The 20,115-nt window shown below is 45.2% G+C and overlaps 1 protein-coding gene across 3 annotated transcripts in view; it reads right to left on the minus strand.

Annotated features, from left to right (window-relative positions):
* Positions 1–20,115, minus strand: part of ptafr (platelet-activating factor receptor) — a 79,513-nt gene that overhangs the window by 47,308 nt on the left and 12,090 nt on the right. The window lies entirely within an intron of this gene.

Consider the following 20,115-nt stretch of genomic DNA (forward strand, 5'->3'; position numbering starts at 1 on the left):
GGACCTCACTCACTTCCACGGCCTCCAGGCACATCTTCCCACCTTTATCTCTAATCAGTCCTACCTTCACTCCTGTCATCCTTTTTTTCTTCACATAATTGAAGAATGCTTTGGGGTTTTCCTTTACCCCACTTGCCAAGGCCTTCTCATGCCCCCTTCTTGCTCTTCTCAGCCCCTTCTTAAGCTCCTTTCTTGCTTCCCTATATTCCTCAATAGACCCATCTGATCCTTGCTTCCTAAACTTCATGTATGCTGCCTTCTTCCACCTGACTTGTCACCCATGGTTCCTTCACCGTACCATTCTTTATCTTCCTCACTGGGACAAATTTATCCCTAACATCTTGCAAGAGATCTCTAAACATTGACCACATGTCCATAGTACATTTCCCTGCAAAAACATCATCCCAATTCACACCCGCAAGCTCTAGCCTTATAGCCTCATAATTTGCCGTTCCCCAATTAAAAATTTTCCTGTCCTCTCTGATTCTATCCTTTTCCATGATAATGCTAAAGGCCAGGGAGCGGTGGTCACTGTCCCCCAGATGCTCACCCACTGAGAGATCTGTGACCTGACCCGGTTCATTACCTAGTACTAGATCTAGTATGGTATTCCCCCTAGTCGGCCTGTCCACATACTGTGACAGGAACCATCCTGGGCCCACTTAACAAATTCTGCCCCATCTAAACCCTTGGAAGTAATCAGGTGCCAATCAATATTAGGGAAGTTAAAGTCACCCATGATAACAACCCTGTTATTTTTGCACCTTTCCAAAATCTGCCTCTCAATCTGCTCCTCTGTATCTCTGCTGCTACCAGGGGGCCTATAGAATACCCCCAATAGAGTAACTGCTCCCTTCCTGTTCCTGACTTCCACCCATACTGACTCAAAAGAGGATCCTGCTACATTACCCACATTTCTGTAGCTGTAATAGTATCCCTGACCAGTAATGCCACCCCTCCTCCCCTTTCCCCCCCCCCCTCTATCCCTTGTAATGCACTGAAATCCAGGAATATTGTGAATCCATTCCTGCCCTGGTGCCAGCCAAGTCTCTGTAATGGCCACTACATCATAATTCCATGTATGTATCCAAGCTGTCAGTTCATCACCTTTGTTCCTGATGCTTCTTGCATTGAGGTACACACATTTCAGCCCTTCTACCTTACTGTCTTTACACCGTTTATACAATACACATCCCGAAATTCTTTTTCTTCAGAAACATCCCAAAAACAGAGGAGTGCCCCAAGGAATGAATCACAGTTAAAACACTAGAACCGCAAAGCACTCCCCCCACAGCTCCCCCCCCCCACACATAAGCAGCAGCAAAGCCACGACCCCCCCCCCCCCACCAAACCTCACCAGCAAAAAGGCATCAGCATCCTCCACAGAGCACTCAACTGTGCAGCAAGCATCAATAAAGACACAGGCTTGCAGTATCCCAAAGACTGCTCGTTCACCCGATAATTTGACATACCAAAGAGAATTACTGATCCCAAAGGAAATGACAGTGTCACAATAGCACTACAAGTGCAAAAATCCTGGAACGCTGAGCTGCCGGTCCTGCTCTTCTTTCATCCTCTGTAATGGCTAAAACGTCATGCTTCTATTCATTACACGGCGCAGTAGTAACCCTCCAGACCAACGAACCCGTGCTGAATCACATCCATGTGACCAATTTCTTTACTTATTGAGATACAACACAGACTAGGCTCTTCCAGCCCTTCGAGCACACTGCCCAACAATCCCCCGATTTAACCCAAGCCCTATCCCCTGATAAATTACAATGACCAGTTAGCTTACTAACCCCTTTGTTTTGAGAAGCCGGATCCGGCACCCGGAGGAAACCCGCGCAGGCACAGGGGGAACGTACAATCTCCTTACTGGCAGCGGCGGGAATTGAAGCTGCATCACTGGCACGGTAACAACATACACTACGATTTACCCAAAGTTCATCTGCCTTACTCGCAGGACGCTTCATATTAAAATGCTCTTCATCCCGTCGGCCCTGACAAGTTCATAAACTTGTCACTGCCTGTTGTTGCTTTCAGACTACTAACTCAGCCTTCCTGTTAATCCCTTTACATGCCAGCCTATTCCCCTGGTTTGCTCACCACACCCACCCCCACCGCGCTAGTTTAAACTCCCTGCAAGGATAGTGCTGCTCCTTCACTTTAGCTGCAAACTGAACGACTTTCCACTGATCTCGCCCGCCCTGGAAGAGCGCCCAGTGACTCACATAAAGAGATAAACAGGAGCACTTCGTTTGTCAGAAACAAGAGGAGATCCGCAGGTGGCGCAGATTTAGTTATCAAGCCACCGGAGCATACAGAGAAATGCATTGTTTTGCGTCAGTGACCAACGCAGTCCGAGGACGTGCTGGATGCCAACTCACAAGAGTCACCATGCTTCCTGCACTAACATAGCATGCCCACAACTCACTTACCCCAGCCGTGCATCTTTGGACTGTGGGAGGAAGTCGGAGCCCCCGGAGGAAATTCACGCGCTCACGGGGAGAACGTACAAACTCCATACGGTTAGTAGCAGGAATTCAACCCCGGTCGCTGATGGCTGGTGCAGTAGGAAAATTACACTTGTGCTAACTACTACGCTGCCGTACCACAGCTGAAGCCCTTCCCTCTCGCCTGAGCTCCTCACCTGTGGATTTGCCTGTATTGTTAAATCTATACTCTATTCTTGGTTGGTGCAACTGTAATGAAACCCAATTTCCTTGGAATCAATACAGTATGTCTATCCATCTATCTATCTATCTATCTATCTATTGCCTTCTTGCTTCTTCCTCGTGTCACAGGAAGTAATCATGAAGTTACAGCCCTAGAGGTCAACCTACTGCCTAACTCTTCACAGGACTTCGCCTCTCTTCCCGCCTCCATTCACACACCTCAGTAGCCTGGCAGAGGACGCGTTCTTCCAACTGAGGGTTTCGCAGATCCTTGACTTGCCTCCTTGCTGTTTCATGACTCTTCAGTGTTTATTGACTTTGGACAGAGGACAGGAGTAGATGTGTTATTGTTGTATCAGCATTTTAGGTTACACCCCTCACTGTGACCACTGGGACCACATGGCCTCATCTAGCTTGATTTCCAATCCAAGCCAAATATCTTTCTGGAATGCAGAGTTGGACAACTTCACTGATGTCCCATATGAAAGAGAGAAAGCTGAGCATAGCTGTCTCTCTCCTGTTTGAGATGGCATTGGGTTTGCTGACCTCGAAGTTCTAAACTTAAACAAAGACCCTAAGTCCCATTGAATATATAGTACTGCGCAAAAGTCTTAGGCACACACACACACATACTGTGTGTCTGTGTGTGTGTGTGTATATATATATATATATATGTAGATAGATAAATAGATAGCCAAGGTCCTTAAGACTTTTGCACAGTGGGAAGGAGGGAACGTCGACTCGGACCATGAGAGGCCTGCATTGGGCATTTTCATGCGTTACAAGACAAGGCGCAGACTGGAAGTCTGTGTGGGGCGCCATTCCTCACACAGACTAGAGCAAGGTGTGATTAATTGCCTTGCTCAAGGGCACAAACACGCTGCCACAGCTGAGGCTCGAACTAGCCACCTTGAGGCACTACAGTACTGTAGTAATTTTACGTATTCTATTGTACTGCTGCGCAAAAAGAAACAAGATTCATGACATATGTGAGTGATGATAAACCTGATTCTGATTTGGGTCTCTATTGTGGACTGAGAGTGGGAAGGGGGCAGGGAGAGGGGAATTATGGCTGGGAAAGGGGGAAGGGAGAGGGGAGGGAGCGGGAAGCACCAGGGAGACATTCTGTAATGATCAATAAACCAATGATTTGGATTCAAATGACCTTGCCTGGTGTCTCAGGGTTAGGTGTGTCTGCAGCCACGTCAGCCCACTCCCCTGCCCTGGCACTTCTTCTCTCCCACCTGCCTGACACCTCTCCTGCAGTGTTCCACTTCGCTATTCCCAACATCCTTCGCTCCCACCAGATTTACAGTCTTGCTCTCCACTCAATGTTGACAAATATAGAGCTGTGCAAAAGTCTTAGACACTCTAGCTATATATAGCTAAAGTCCTAGGCTAGATATAACTCAAGGCTTTTTGCACAGTTCTGTAGCTGCAGGTACCTTCACTAAACGGAAGTTAGGAAGTTATACTGTAACTAACCAAACTTCAAAGACAAGTTCACTTCCCAACACCCACTAACCGGGTGGTGGGTTCCCTCTCTCTACCAAGGAGAATTTGCTTCCAGCTAACAAAGTAGCCTAAAACACGGTTCATTTATTTTCTGTGATACACATTTAAAGCTCACAGAGGATTTCCATCTTACAAAAGGCTTCCAAATTACAAACCATTTCTTAAACACAAAGTATTTCCAAAACACAGGTACAATTCCTATACGCTAAAAAGACATACCCCTGAGCCGCCGACAAACCAGTTGTCCATTGCAGAAATCAAAGGCAGAGGAATGGATTCTAGTTCACCCGGTGTTATCTGAAATGCTTCTTTATGTTCCTTAGCCATTCTTAATTAGCCTGAACTGCGGTATAACTTTATACTGTCTCTCTACCACTTGGGTTCAAGGTTCATTTATTGTCAAAGTATGTATGCAGTATACAACTCTGAGATTTATCTTCTCTAGACAGCCACAAAACAAAGAAAACCATGGAAGACGTTCAAAGAAAAATATCAACCCCCCCACCCCCACACACGCTACCAAATCGTGCAAATGACAACAAGAAAGTCAACACCCCCTGGAATGTTCTCAGAGACAACAAAGTGCCAGATCGCTCAGTCAGCCCAAAAGCACACCTTCAAGCTGTAAATTGCAGGCTCCAACATTAACAGAAGCACATTTATAGGGAAAACAAGATGGAAAAGAAGTGAAGGAAACAGTTTTGTGGACTACCTGGAAGATGCTGCCCAAGGTTGTGTTGTTCGTTGGCACCATCTTCACACATGTAATATTCTTTTAGATACCTTTTAGCATTAGTGGTCTAAAAGCTTTTGGAGAGAGATCCCAGGTACCCACAATTAATGCTGTGAAGCTGACTCCATGAATACACAAACTTCCAACCATTAATAGATCACTGTGTTTTGCTTCACTTGTGGCCTCTCTCCTCTCTTCCATAAATTAGGCCATGCCAAGTTTAGTCATGTGCAACCACATTGGTGCATTAACAGGGCAGAATGTGGAATCACAGGTATTTGAGCAAGAGGTTTTGCCAGCTGGTGATTTATCACAGAGCTTGGGTGACCTAGCTATTTGTTTTCTCAAGGGTTCTTTTAACATGGACGGCTTTCTCTTCTGCGCTCAACGTTGTTAAATTGGTTTAATAATGTCACATGTGACAAACTTCGTTTTGCGTCCCATCCATACAGATCATTTCATCATATCAGTACAAGCTCCAAGTTGATTGGTGAAGCCAAGATGAGGGGGGTGGAGAACAAGCTGAGATACTGGAAAGTGATAGGTGGAAAAGGTAAGGAGCTGAAGAAGGAGGAAACTGATTGGAGAAGAGAGTGGACCATGGGAGAAAAGGAGGTTATTGGCAGGGGAGGAGAAAATAATGTAGAATTTAGTGTTATATTTGCAGAGGAAATGAAATGCAAGAATATAATAAGGTGCTAGATCATGACGAGTTGGATTGTGCCAAGAATCTATCTTATCATACAAGAGGTCAATTCTATAGTCTTATGAGAGCTGGATAGAAGCTTGAGCCTGGTGCTAAATGCTTTCAGTCTTTTGTATCTTCTGCCTGATAGGAGGAGAGAGATGAGAGAATGATTAGGATGGGAAGAATCTTTGATTATGCTGACTGCTTTACCAAAGAACTGAGAAGTACTTGACCTAACTTCTACATTCCTCTTAGCTCTCCCATTTGCTGAGCTACTGTTCTGGTCCCTCCCACGGAGCGCAAATGAAATTCCCTGCGAGAGCATTGTGCCCCTCCAGTTTAGGTGCAAGCTGCCTTTCTTGTACAGGTGCCACCTGCCCTCGACAAAAGCCCAATGATGCATAAAGGTTCTACAGATATTTGATAATGTGCCATGGCATAAAACTGTCAAGGGAATGTGACACAAATGGTAGTCCATCATCAGACAGTAATTCTGCCAGTATTCCATGTGTGTCAAAGATCCATCTCAAATTTTCCATGGTATGTTGTTCCATTGTTGTACATACGTGGTGGAGGGAGTACATTCAGATTGGAGGATTGTGACTAGTGGTGTCCCACAAGGATCTGTTCTGGGACCTCTACTTTTCGTGATTTTTATTAATGACCTGGATGTGGGGGTAGAAGGGTGGGTTGGCAAGTTTGCAGATGACACAAAGGTTGGTGGTGTTGTAGATAGTGTAGAGGATTGTCAAAGATTGCAGAGAGACATTGATAGGATGCAGAAGTGGGCTGAGAAGTGGCAGATGGAGTTCAACTCGGAGAAGTGTGAGGTGGTACACTTTGGAAGGACAAACTCCAAGGCAGAGTACAAAGTAAATGGCAGGATACTTGGTAGTGTGGAGGAGCAGAGGAATCTGGGGGTACATGTCCACAAATCCCTGAAAGTTGCCTCACAAGTAGATAGGGTAGTTAAGAAAGCTTATGGGGTGTTAGCTTTCATAAGTCGAGGGATAGAGTTTAAGAGTCACGATGTAATGTTGCAGCTCTATAAAACTCTGGTGAGGCCACACAGAGTAATGTGTCCAGTTCTGGTCACCTCACTATAGGAAGGATGTGGAAGCATTGGAAAGGGTACGGAGGAGATTTACCAGGATGCTGCCTGGTTTAGAGAATATGCATTATGATCAGAGATTAAGGGAGCTAGGGCTTTACTCTATGGAGAGAAGGAGGATGAGAGGACACATGATAGAGGTATACAAGATATTAAGAGGAATAGATAGAGTGGATAGCCAGCATCTCTTCCCCAGGGCACCACTGCTCAATACAAGAGGACATGGCTTTGAGGTGAGGGGTGGGAAGTTCAAGGGGGATATTAGAGGAAGGTTTTTTACTCAGGGAATGGTTGGTGCGTGGAATGCACTGCCTGAGTCAGTGGTGGAGGCAGATACACTAGTGAAATTTAAGAGACTACTGGACAGGTATATGGAGGAATTTAAGGTGGGGGGTTATCTGGGAGGCAGGGTTTGAGGGTCAGCACAACATTGTGGGCCGAAGGGGCTGTAATGTGCTGTACTATTCTATGTTCTATAAACCCACCCATCTGACCCCACTCTCTTTGAATGCATGTCTATGAGCAAAAGGAAGGATTGCTTCCCATTCAACAAAACGGACTCTTGAAAAATGCTAAGTCGAGTAGTTCTCTCCGGCATAGCGGCTCTATAATTGCGCTTCTCTTTCAAATCTCAGTTCCAAAACTGTAAGAGTTACGACCAACGTCCTTTTAAAATATAAACTTTTGAAAGAAAGAAAGAGAGGAAGATTAGCTTTATTTGTCACACGTACATCGAAACATCGGAAAATATAGTGAACTACATCACGTGCGTCAACGACCAACAGACCCCAAAAACGTGCTGGAGGCAGCTCACAGGTGCTGCCACGTGTCTAGGGAAGGGAGAGGGGAAGCACCAGAGAGACATTCTGTAATCATCACTAAACCAATTGTCTAGAATCAAGTAACCTTGCCTAGTGCCTCAGGGCTGGGTGTGTCTGCACCCATGCCAGCCTTCCACCGCCCCTGACCCTCCTTCTCTGCCACCTGTCCCACTCTCCTCCCACGGCACGCCACCCTCACGTTCCCCAACATCCTTTCCCTCCCACCGGATTTATAAACTCGCCCTCCGCTCCACGTTGAGAAATACAGTACTGAGCAAAAGTCTTCGGCACCCTAGCTATGTATAAACGTATAAAAGTTATTTTTTTCTTGCCGGCAGTTTGATATTTATCTTTAGAAGCTTTTTGTATGACGCATGGCTCTGAGGTTGTACACCTAATGGAGTTTCCCCCCCCCCCCACTTTTTCTGCTTAGTAGCGTTTTTTATATTATCACCAAATTTTTTCAATCCTTAAAATAATGTTTTTTTTCCCTTGAGACATTGTACTTTGGTGTACTCGTGTTATTTTTGAGTAATATAATAATAAGAAAAATATTTGAAGAGATAAAGATAAATGTGCCCAAGACTTTTTGCACATTACTGTACAAAACTATATTCTGAATTCTGTGTTTTTTTAACATTTTGATTTAATCTGTATGCAAGACAATTTTTTCACTGTACCTCGGTACCTGTGATAAAAATAATTCAACGCCATAACTAATTATTTATGGCAGGATCTGTCCGGATGACACACAAAACAAAAGCTCTTTACTGCATCTTCGTGCTGGACTACAACAATCCAAATATTGTCAGTTATTTCTGAAGTTGCTGTAAACAGAAGTTCTCCACTATGTTAATAAACTTCATTCAGACCCATCGTCCAAAAATTTCTCAAAGTTCATCTAATGCACAGGGGCCTGTCTGTGGCCTTCATATTGACAAGCGAACTGTACTTGACCAACATGTCAAGTACAATCTCTTTCTTAATAGTGGAATCAGTGAGGAACAGTTCAAGGTCACAGGAACTTTCAACAAGTGTGTTTACTCTTTGGTCTGTTCTAAGAACACCATTCTTACATTAGAGGACTGGAGTGGGACCAAATTACATTCATTCCCATGGAATCACGTCTGAAGGAGATTGTGTATGTTCACAACATCGATTATTACCGGATATATTAATACTCTGCCAAATATGCATAACACAAAAGAATGCTTGCGGGAAAATTGATGGAACTGAAAACCAGACGAATTTTCTTTGAATATGATTTTTGGGGTATACTTAATATTTGTAGTGTGTGATATGCCCCAACACAGCAGCTGCAAGCCTCAGGAATACCGTTGCACTCAGATGTAGAAGGATTCTTCATTGCTGTTTCCATTACAATTTTGTTTTACCAGTCAGCTGAGCTGAACCCCTGAACCTGGAGGACCGGTGGACCACTCTGAGTCTGGCTTCTACCCTTTGACCTTTTTGGCATGGGTGACCCCACCAAGAGCCAAAGCATAAAGCCCTGACTCCAGCCAACGTAGCTCTCTGGGTCACTGAGGCACACAAGCCTCCAAACTCTACAACAAAGTTGTGGTTTGTCCGCCAGAGAAAGCAGGATCTCCCAGTGGCCACACATTTTAATTCCACATCCCATTCCCATTCTGACATGTCTATCCACGGCCTCCTCTACTGTGGAGATGAAGCCACACTCAGGTTGGAGGAACAACGCCTTATATTCCGTCTGGGTAGCCTCCAACTTGATGGCATGAACATTGACTTCTCAAACTTCCGCTAATGCCCCACCTCCCCCTCGTACCCCATCCATTATATATTTTTATACACACATTCTTTCTCTCACTCTCCTTTTTCTCCCTCTGTTCCTCTGACTATACCCCTTGCCCATCCTCTGGGTTCCCCCCCCCTTGTCTTTCTCCCCGGACCTCCTGTCCCATGATCCTCTCGTATCCCTTTTGTCAATCACCTGTCCAGCTCTTGGCTCCATCCCTTCCCCTCCTGTCTTCTCCTATCATTTTGGATCTCCCCCTCCCCCTCCCACTTTCAAATCTTTTACTAACTCTTCCTTCAGTTAGTCCTGACGAAGGGTCTCGGCCTGAAACGTCGACTGTACCTCTTCCTAGAGATGCTGCCTGGCCTGCTGCGTTCACCAGCAACTTTGATGTGTGTTGCAACAAAGTTTTGGTCCTCTTGGAGGAATACTTACTTAAGGTTGCTGATTATTGACTACAGCTCGGTGCTTAATACAATTTTTCCTACATGTCCAATCAAAAAGCTCCAAAACCTGGGCCCCTGTCACTTAGATCACATTTCTTCCCCATTCTGATGTTTGGTCTAAAAAGCAATTGAACCTCTTGACTAGTTCTGTATGCTTTATGTACTGAGATGCCGCCATGTGGCTGGCTGATTGGATATTTGCATGAACAAGTATCCTCACCAGAAGACCACAGTCTGTGCAGACCGGAAATAACACCTCCAGCTCACTGACAATCAACACCTCAAAGATGTGTGCTTAGCCCATTGCTCTTATCTCTTTACTCCCATGACTGCATGGCAAGACACAACTCGAATTCCATCTATAAATTTGCCGATTATGCAACTGTTGGTGGCAGAATTTCAGATGGTGACCAGGAGGCGTATAGGAGCGAGATATATCAGCTAGTTGAGTGATGTTGTGACAACAACCTTACACTCAACATCAGTAAGACCAGTTCCACTCATCCAGCCTACCTTAATTCATCCAGTCAGATACAGTCACTGGCCACGTTATTAGAAACCTCATCTACCTAATAAAGTGGTCGCTGAGTGTGTGCCTGTGGTCTTCTAGTCTTGCAGCCCATCCTCTTCAAGGTTCAACCTGCTGTGCATTCAGAGATACTCTTCTGCACGCCACTGGTTTTAACGCATAGTTATCTGTTTCCTTCCTGTCTGGCCGTTTTCCTCTGACGTCTCTCATTAACAAGGCTCACTGGATGTTTTTTTTGTTTTTTGCATCATTCTCTGTGAACTCTGGAGACAGCTGTGTGTGAAAATCCCAGAAGATACGCAGTTTCTGATGTATTCAAACCACTATTCCCGGCACCAGCCAAAGTCACTCACACTTCTCCCCCATTCTGATGTTTGGTCTGAACAACAATTGAACCTCTTGACCATGTCCGCATGCTTTTACACATCGAGATGCTGCCACATGATTGGCTGATTCGTTATTTGCGTTAACAAGCAGTTGTACAGGTGTACCTAATAAAGTGCCAACTGAGTGCATGATCTCATGTACTCTACAGCCAACGAAATCCTCTCGTAGTCACTTTTGTATAAAAGCTGTCACCTCTGTGGGGACCACAGTGACAAGATTAGGAACAGCAAGATCCTATTTACAGTAATGAGGTAACTGAACAAAAGTTCAGCACTGTCATGTCCCGGCAGCTTTTAATAACAAGAATAAAACCTATTCAAAGCTCTTCACAGGATCAGAAAGGTAAGATGAGCTCTATTTGTCTCATGTATGTCGATACACAGAGTGAAGTTGATCATGGACCATCAGGACAACAACAACACCTATGTCAGGCAGCTGCTTATTGATCACCAAGCTCCAAAACATGGGCCTCTGTACCTCCCTCTGCAACCGTGCGGATTGGAAAGAACAACTCCATCTCGCTGACCATGGACACTGAAGCACGTCAAGAATGTGTGCTTAGCCGACAGCTCTTACCTCTCTACCCCCATGACTATGCAGTTAGGCACAGATCAAAGTCCACCTACAAATTAGCTGGTGACACAACCGTTGTGGGCAGAATCTCAGATAGTGACGGGGAGGCGTACAGGAGTGAGATAGATCAGCTGGTTGACTGGTGTTGCAGCAACAGACTCAAAATCAGTCAGACCAAGAAATTTATTCTGGATCAGCAGTCGGAAGGTTGAGCAGGGTTCACGTTCCTGAGTGTCAACATCTCTGAATAGAAGGAGCAGGTTAGTGAGGAGGGAGGAGAGGATAATGGAGGCATCGGTAAATGAGGGTAAGAATGTAAATTCAAGGTATTTAACCCTTATAACTACAGGTCCAGTTCACTCAACACTCCCAAACCAGATCCAGTTCACCCATCACTCCCACACCAGGTCCAGATCACCCATCACGCCCACAACAGATCCAGTTCACCCATCACTCCCAGATCAGATCCATTTCACCAATCACTCCCACACCAGATCCAGATCACACATTACTCCAAAATCAGATCCAGATCACCCATCACTCCTACACCAGGTCCAGATCACCCATCACTCCCAAACCAGATCCAGTTCACCCATCACTCCCAAATCAGATCCATTTCACCCATCACTCCCAAATCAGATCCAGATCACCCATCACTCCCAAACCAGGTACAGTACACCCATCACTCCCAGATCAGATCCATTTCACCCATCACTCCCAAACCAGGTACAGTACACCCATCACTCCCAGATCAGATCCATTTCACCAATCACTCCCACACCAGATCCAGATCACCCATCACTCCCAAACCAGATCAGATCCAGTTCACCCATCACTCCCAAATCAGATTCAGTTCACCCATCACTCCCAAATCAGATCCAGATCACCCATCACTCCTACACCAGATCCAGATCATCCATCACTCCCACAACAGATCCAGTTCACCCATCACTCCCAGATCAGATCCATTTCACCAATCACTCCCACACCAGATCCAGATCACCCATCACTCCCAAACCAGATCAGATCCAGTTCACCCATCATTCCCAAATCAGATCCAGATCACCCATCACTCCTACACCAGGTCCAGATCACCCATCACTCCCAAACCAGATCAGATCCAGTTCACCCATCACTCCCACACACGCTGTCCTTAATTGGTCTCAGTCAAACAAAGTCTTATTTTTTTTAATTTTCAATCTTGTTCAAAACCTTCCTTGGTCTTGCCTCTCCCACCTCAAGGAGCTCTAACTTTCAGGTGTAAGAGGGCTCCTCTATTTCTATTCCTCGTACCATACACTGGCTGCATCACAGCCTGGTATAAAAACACCGATGCCCTTGAACGGTAAGCCGTACAAAAAGTCGTGGATATCTCCCTGTCCATCATAAGTAACTCCCACCACTGAGTGCACCTACATGAAACATTGTTGTAGGAAAGCAGCATCCATCATCAGGGACCCCTACCACCCAGAGGATGAGAGGTGACCTGATAGAGGTATACCAGGTGATGAGAGGCGTTGATCGTGTCGGTAGTCAGAGGTTTTCTCCCCAGAGCTGAAATGGCTAGCACGAGAGGGCACAGTTTTAGGTACAGAGGAGATGTCAGGAGTAATTTTTTTTTTACACAGAGAGTGGTGAGAGCGTGGAATGGGCTGCCAGCGACAGTGGTGGAGGCAGAAACTCCAGGGTCTTTTAAGAGACTCCTAGAGCTTAGAAAAATAGGGGACTATGGGTAACCCTAGGTAGTTCTAAGGTAAGGACGTGTTCAGCATAGCTTTGTGGGCTGAAGGGCCTGCATTGTGCTGTCAGTTTTCTAAGTTTCTATGACATGTTCTCTTCACACTGGAAGAAGGTACAAGAGCCTCAGGACTCACACCACCAGGTTCAGGAACAGTTACTACCCCTCAACCATCAGGGGTCTTGAACCAAAGGGAATAACTTCACTCAACTTCACTTGCCCCATCACTGAAAGGTTCCCACAAGCAATGGACTCCCTTTCAAAGACTTTTCATTTCATGTTCTCGATATTTATTGCTTATTTGTTTATTATGATTATTTCTTTCTGTTTGTGTTTGAGCAGTTTTTTGTCTTTTGCAAACTGGTTGAATGCCCAAGTTGGCACAGTCTATTATGGTTATTATTCTGTTGTGGATTTATTGTGTATGCCCACAAGAAAATAAATCTTGGGGATGTATATGGTGACATATATGTACTTGGATAATAAATTTACTTTTAATGTTGAACTTTGAACTTACACTGAGAGACATGCCTTTACTTAGTAAGCTTCTACACTTGAATTGTCCCTCCCAGACCCTCTCTACCCTTCTGTGCTTTGCTGGGTTTGTTTATTATTCTAACATGTGCCGAAATTCAGTTTCAAACTTGCCTTGCATGCTATTCATACAGATCAGATAATCACACAGTTCATCGAGGTAGAACAAGGTAAAACAATAACAGACAAGAGAAAATCTGCAGATGCTGGAAATCTGAACAACACGCACAAAATGCCGGAGGACTGAAGATTGTGATTGGATTACCACACCGCGAAGTCTTTTTCAGGGATGCCTACCCTGAAGGTGTTTAGACCTTCCAGTCCTGCCAGAGGGTTTCGGCCCAAAATGTCGACTGTGCTCTTTTTCACAGACACTGCCTGGTCTGCTGAATTCCTCCAGCATTTTGTGTGTGCGTTGCTAAAACAATAACCGTGCAGAATAAAGTGTAACAGCTACAAGAAAGTCAAGCACAGGTAAACAGTAAGGTGAAAAATCATAGCAAAGTACATTGTGAGGTCAAGAGTTCATCTTATCGTACTAAGGAACTATTTAGTAGTCTAATAACCATGGGGCAGATGCTGCCCTACCCAGCGGGATAGGGAAGAAGAGGTCGTGTCTGGGATGGGCAGACTCTTTAAGTATGCTGGCTGTTGTTCTGATGCAGTGAAAAGTATAGACAGTGTCCATAGAAGGGAGGACATGCACAGAGAGCAAAGAACCGTATAGTCTAACATGTAGCATAAGACAAGGATTCGAGGGGCAAATCATAAACAAGAGAAAGTCTGCAGATGCTGGAAATCCAAAGGGACGCATGCAAAATGCTGGGGGAGCTCAGCAGGTCTGGCGGCATCTATGAAACGAATGAACAGTCAACATTTTAGGCCGAGGCTCTTCAGGACTGGAGAAGGATCTCGGCCCGAAATGTCGATGGCTTATTCCTCTCCATAGATGCTACCTGACCTGCTGAGTTCCTCTAGCATTTGGTGGGTGCTGCTGAGGATCTGAGGGGTAAAGTTTTTACACAGAAAGTGGTTGATATTTATAACATGTTGCCAGAGTTCAACGTTCAAAGGGGGAAGGTAATGGCCCCCACTCTCCCCTCCTTCACCATTCCCCATGCCCTTTTCCCTCTCTACTTTATATCCTTGCCTATCCATCGCCTCCCTCTGGTGCTCCTCCGCCTTTTCTTTCTCCCGTGGCCTTTAGTCCTCTCCTATTAGATTCCCCCTTCTCCAGCCCTGTATCTCTTTCATCAATCAACCTTCCAACTCTTTACTTCATCCCCTCCCCCTCCCAGTTTCACCCTATTACCTGGTGCTTCTCCCTCCCCTCCCCTCACCTTTTAATTCTGACTCCTCACCTTTTTCTCTCCAGTCCTGCCAAAGGGTCTCGACCTGAAACGTAGACTGTTTACTCATTTCCGTAGATGCTGCCTGGCCTGCCGAGTTCCTCCAGCATCTTGTGTGTATTGCCATGCAACTCACTGTGTGTTTCGACACACACACAACAAATAAAATTAATTAATCTTCATATATTTATCTTTTATTATCTTTACTCTCTATTTGTTCTCTATCTTTACTTATTTATTCATCAGGCAGCACAGTAGCGTAGTGGTTAGCACGACACTTTACAGTACAGGCGACCTGGGTTCAATTCCTGACGCTGCCTGTAAGGAGTTTGTACATTCTCTCTGTGATCGCATGGGTTTCCTCCGGGTGCTCCAGTTTCCTCCCACAGTCCAAAGACACATCAGTTGGTAGGTTAATTGGTCCCGTGATTAGGCCAGGATTAAATCCGGGGTTGCTGGGTGTTGCGGCTCGAAGGGCCGGAAGGGCCTATCCCTCAGTGTATCTCAATAAATAAATAATTTACACTATTTACACTATTTTACCCACTTCGATCTCAACGCACTGACACTGATGGACTTCTGGCTGTCACACTTGCTATCGCTGTAATATTCCATAGCTCCTGGATGCAGCAACTGAAAGGGGGACCGTGCGAATCATCACCTGAGGCAGCTGAAGACTCGGGGAATGCTGAGAATGTCGAGGAGCGACTGACATGCTCAGAAGAGAAAGGACTTTGAATGGCAAGAAGAAGTTCTGCTCTGACACTCAGTGTCCACTTTATTAGCTATTAGATCATGAGAACACTCAGTCCTCGTTTATTGTCATTTAGAAATGCATGCATGCATTCAGAAATGATACAATGTTTCTCCAAAATGATATCGCAGAAAAACAGGAGAAACTAAAGACTAACACTGACAGAACCACATAATTATGACATATAGTTACAGCAGTGCAAAGCAATACCATAATTTGATAAAGAACAGACCATGGGCACGGTAAAAATAGTCTCAAAGTCCCCGAGTCGATCGACTCCCGAGTCCCCGATAGCAGGCAGCAAAAGGGAGAAACTCCCTGCCATAAACCTCCAGGCGCCGCCAACTGCCGATGCCTTGGAAGCAGCCGACCACAGCCGACACTGAGTCCATCCATCCGAAAACTTCGAGCCTCTGACCAGCCCCTCTGATACAGCCTCCCGAGCACCATCCTCTGCCGAGCGCCTTCGACCTCGCCCGGCCACTGAAACAAGCAAAGCCGAGGATTCGGGGCCTTCTCCTCCGGAGATTCCAGACCACACAGCAACAGCAGCAGCGAAGCGGGCATTTCTGAAGTTTCTCTAGATGTTCCTCCATACTCTCACGTCTGTCTCCATCAAATCAGAATTGTGCACGGTCCTCTACTTGACAAATAACAGACATCACCACCGAAGTGGCCGCGCGCGCTGCGTCACGCCGACATCTTCTCCTCCTCCTCCATGGTTCAGCCCAGAGTAGATGAGCCGAAGGGCCTGATTCAGGGCTGAACTTTTCTATGACCTTCTGACTCCTGCCCAATGACTGGGAAACAAAGCTGAGCCAAATATGATGCTCTGTTTCCACCTTGCTTGGACCGGCCTACTCAAGGAGTTAGCAGATGCGTCAGAGGCCACCCGAACTCTGATACCTCACTTCTGTAACAAACAGGTGGACTTCTTGATAAAGTTTGTTGCTTTATGGAAAAAGATAATAGCAAAATCTCCAAAATCCCCAGCACAGGGTCTCCGCCCCAAACATTGACTGCTTATTTCCCACCAAGGAAAGTGCAGATCAGCTGATTTCCTCCAGAACCTGGCATGTGTTGCTCTGGACAAACCGGGAGCCAGAGGGGATCTGCACATTGTTCACCAGATTTTTATTGCTACTGACACAAGAGGAAGTAAGACTGTGATATATTTGGTAGTAACCGCAGAACGTTTGCTTCCTGAAGTTTGTAACTTGGTAAGTAACCAAATGAAGGATTCCAGCTCTCAGGTTACTCTAACTCTAAATTAATTCCTGCCCGGGGAATACAAGCTTATCATGTAAATACTAGTGGAACTCTCAATGTGCCTCCGACATAAAATGAAGTCCACAGAAAAGGCTTGAGTTCATCGGCAGGGCACGTTCCAGCTTATCAAGAGGGAGAGATAGCCCGCAGTGAGTTTTGACTAAATTTGGAGGCAGCTGACACTGTAAAATCGTGGACTGTTGGACAGGTTTGCCAACACCATGTTCCAAGAATGAGGTAGAGGATGTTGACATGACTTATTGTGATGGGTGGAGAGTGGTGCAGTTTGTGGGCAGTAAGACCCTCACTAATTTTTATAGGTGCACCGTAGAAAGCATTCTTCTAGGGTGCATCACAACCTGGTATGGAAGTTGTCCTGTCCAAGACTGGAAGAAGCTGCAGAAGATGATGAACACGGTGCAACACATCACACAAACCAATCTTCCGTCTTCGAACTCACTTTACACCGCACGCTGTCGGAGCAGTGCTGCCAAGATAATCAAGGACACGACCCACCCTGCCAAAACACTTTTCATCCCTCTTCCCTCCGGGAGAAGGCTTAGGAGCTTGAAGACTCGTACGGCCAGATTTGGGAACAGCTTCTTTCCAAGTGTGATAAGACTGCTGAACGGATCCTGACCCGGATCTGGGCCGTACCCTCCAAATATCCGGGCCTGCCTCTTGGTTTTTTTTTGCACTACCTTACTTTCCCTTTTCTATTTTCTATTTATGATTTATAATTTAAATTTTTAATACTTACTATCGATTTGTAATCCAGGGAGCGGGAAGCGCAGAATCAAATATCACTGTGATGATTGTATGTTCTAGTATCAATTGTTTGGCGACAAATAAAGTATAAAGTATAAAGTATCACCACAGACACCAGGACTTAACAGAAGAAGCATTAGCTGAAAGGACCAAATGGTTGGGTGGAATTGTCAACACTGTAAGGAATAATATTTCAATAAAGGAAGGAGAGGAAAGTGTTATGGATGGTGTTTACCCTTTCGTTCAGCTTAGTTTCGTTTGGGAGCCTATGACCATTTTGACCCACAATGCACTATAATGGACTTTTTGTTGTGATTGTGATCTTGTAAAAATTGTGTATAACTCCTGTTTAATTGATGTACTTTTCTTGTGACTGCTGCTTAAGTGATGCTATGTACCCTTGGCCAAGTGGTTAAGGCATTGGACTAGTGACCTGAAGGTCATGAGTTCGAGCCCCAGCCGAGGGAAGGTGTTGTGTCCTTGAGCAAGGCACTTAATCACACATTGCTCTGCGACGACACTGGTGCCAAGCTGTATGGGTCCTAATGCCCTTCCCTTGGACAACGGTGTCGTGGAGAGGGGAGACTTGCTGCATGGGCAACTGCTGGTCTTCCATACAACCTTGTCCAGGCTTGCGCCCTGGAGAGTGACGACTTTCCAGGCGCAGATCCATGGCCTTACAAGACTAACGGATGCCTTTATCATGCCCATGATGCTGCTGTGAGTTTTCCATTTCACCTGTGTATACATGTACTAGTGCAGGAGGTACCTAATAAAGTGGCCACTGGGTTATGCTCTTCTGAACACTAATGTGTGGTTATTTGTGTTACTGTTGTCTTCCTGTTGCTTGAAGCATTCTAGCCATTCTCCTCTGACCACTCTTTTTTTTTGCTTTTTGCACCATTCTCTGTAAACTCTGGAGACTTCAGGAGATCAGCAGTTTATGAGATACTCAAACCGCCACTTCTGGCACCAACATTCATTCCATGTTCAAGGTCATTCAGAGCACATCTATCTATCTATCTCTAGATTGATTGAGATACAGTGCTTCTGGCCCTTCGAGCCATGACGCTCAATGTTCCAATCCTCCAATGCTAGCCTAACCAGTAGGTCTTTGGATTGTGGGAGGAAACCAGAGCACCCGGAGGAAACCCACACAGTCATGGGCAGCGGCAGGAATTGAACCCCAGTCGTCTGTACCGTAAAGCATTGTGCTAACCTCTATACTACCGTGAACAACTACCGAACCTCTTGCCATGCAGATATGCAGATAACACTGTGTTAATTGCAAGTACAGAGGAAGAACTACAAAATTTAATTGATATAATTGTTGAAGAAAGTGCAAAAATGGGTCTATCCATCAATTGCAAAAAGACAGAATGTATGGTGATATCCAAAAAGAAGGAGAATCCTATCTGCAGGCTGAGAATAAACGGGGAAGACATAAAACAAGTACAGAACTTTTGCTACTTGGGAAGCTGGGTGACATCAGATGGCAGGTGTGACATGGACATCAAAAGAAGAATAGGGATGGCAAAAGACACCTTTACGAGAATGACCAATACTAAACTAGGCTTGACAACCCACCTCAGAGCACTGAAATGTTACGTTTATCCAGTTATGTTATATGGCTCAGAATGTTAGCCAATATCTAGTAACGTGAGGAAATGAATTGAAGTAGCAAAGATGTGGTTTTTGAGGAGGATGCAAAGAATATCATGGACGAAATGAATATCTAACAAGGATGTCATGAACAGAGCAAACACAAAAAGAGAAATAATGTATGAGATCATGAAAAGGCAACGTGACTTCATTGGACATGTGATTAGGAAAGAGGAGTTAGAATGCACGGTAATTATGGGAAAGATTGAAGGGAAGAAAGCAAGGGGAAGGCAAAGACAAAATGATGATGGAGACAGCAGCCAGAGAACTGGAAATGAATACCAATGAATTGATCCACTTGACCCGAAACAGGAGTGTGTGGGCCATGGCTGTCAAAGCTCAAACTGGGCATGGCACCTGATGATGATGATGATGTATGACATGTAAATCTAAACATTGCACCCCACTCCCCCTCCCAACCCCCGTGCTGACCTCTGATCTCTCTGCTTAGGAACCAGGTCCTTCACATTTACTCTGTCTGAGTATCGTGGAACTTTTGACACTTTTTTCCAGTTAAATCTCAAGTCAAATCATGACAAGTTTGTCATTTAACTATATACATGTCACCATTAAAACGAGACATTTCTCCGGACCAGGATGGAAAGCATAGTAGCACGCATGACACGCAACAATTTAGGAAATTAAGAATTAAATCTACACATAAATAAACGAAGTAAAGTGCATAAATTAAATATTGTGCGGTACAGAACGGATTAACCGGTGACACTTTGAATGCGATGCGGCAGGGAGTTCAGAAGCCTAATGGCCTGAGGGAAGAAGCTGTTT

The sequence above is a fragment of the Mobula hypostoma genome, chromosome 28 (assembly GCF_963921235.1).
Source record: "Mobula hypostoma chromosome 28, sMobHyp1.1, whole genome shotgun sequence".
NCBI lineage: Eukaryota > Metazoa > Chordata > Chondrichthyes > Myliobatiformes > Myliobatidae > Mobula > Mobula hypostoma.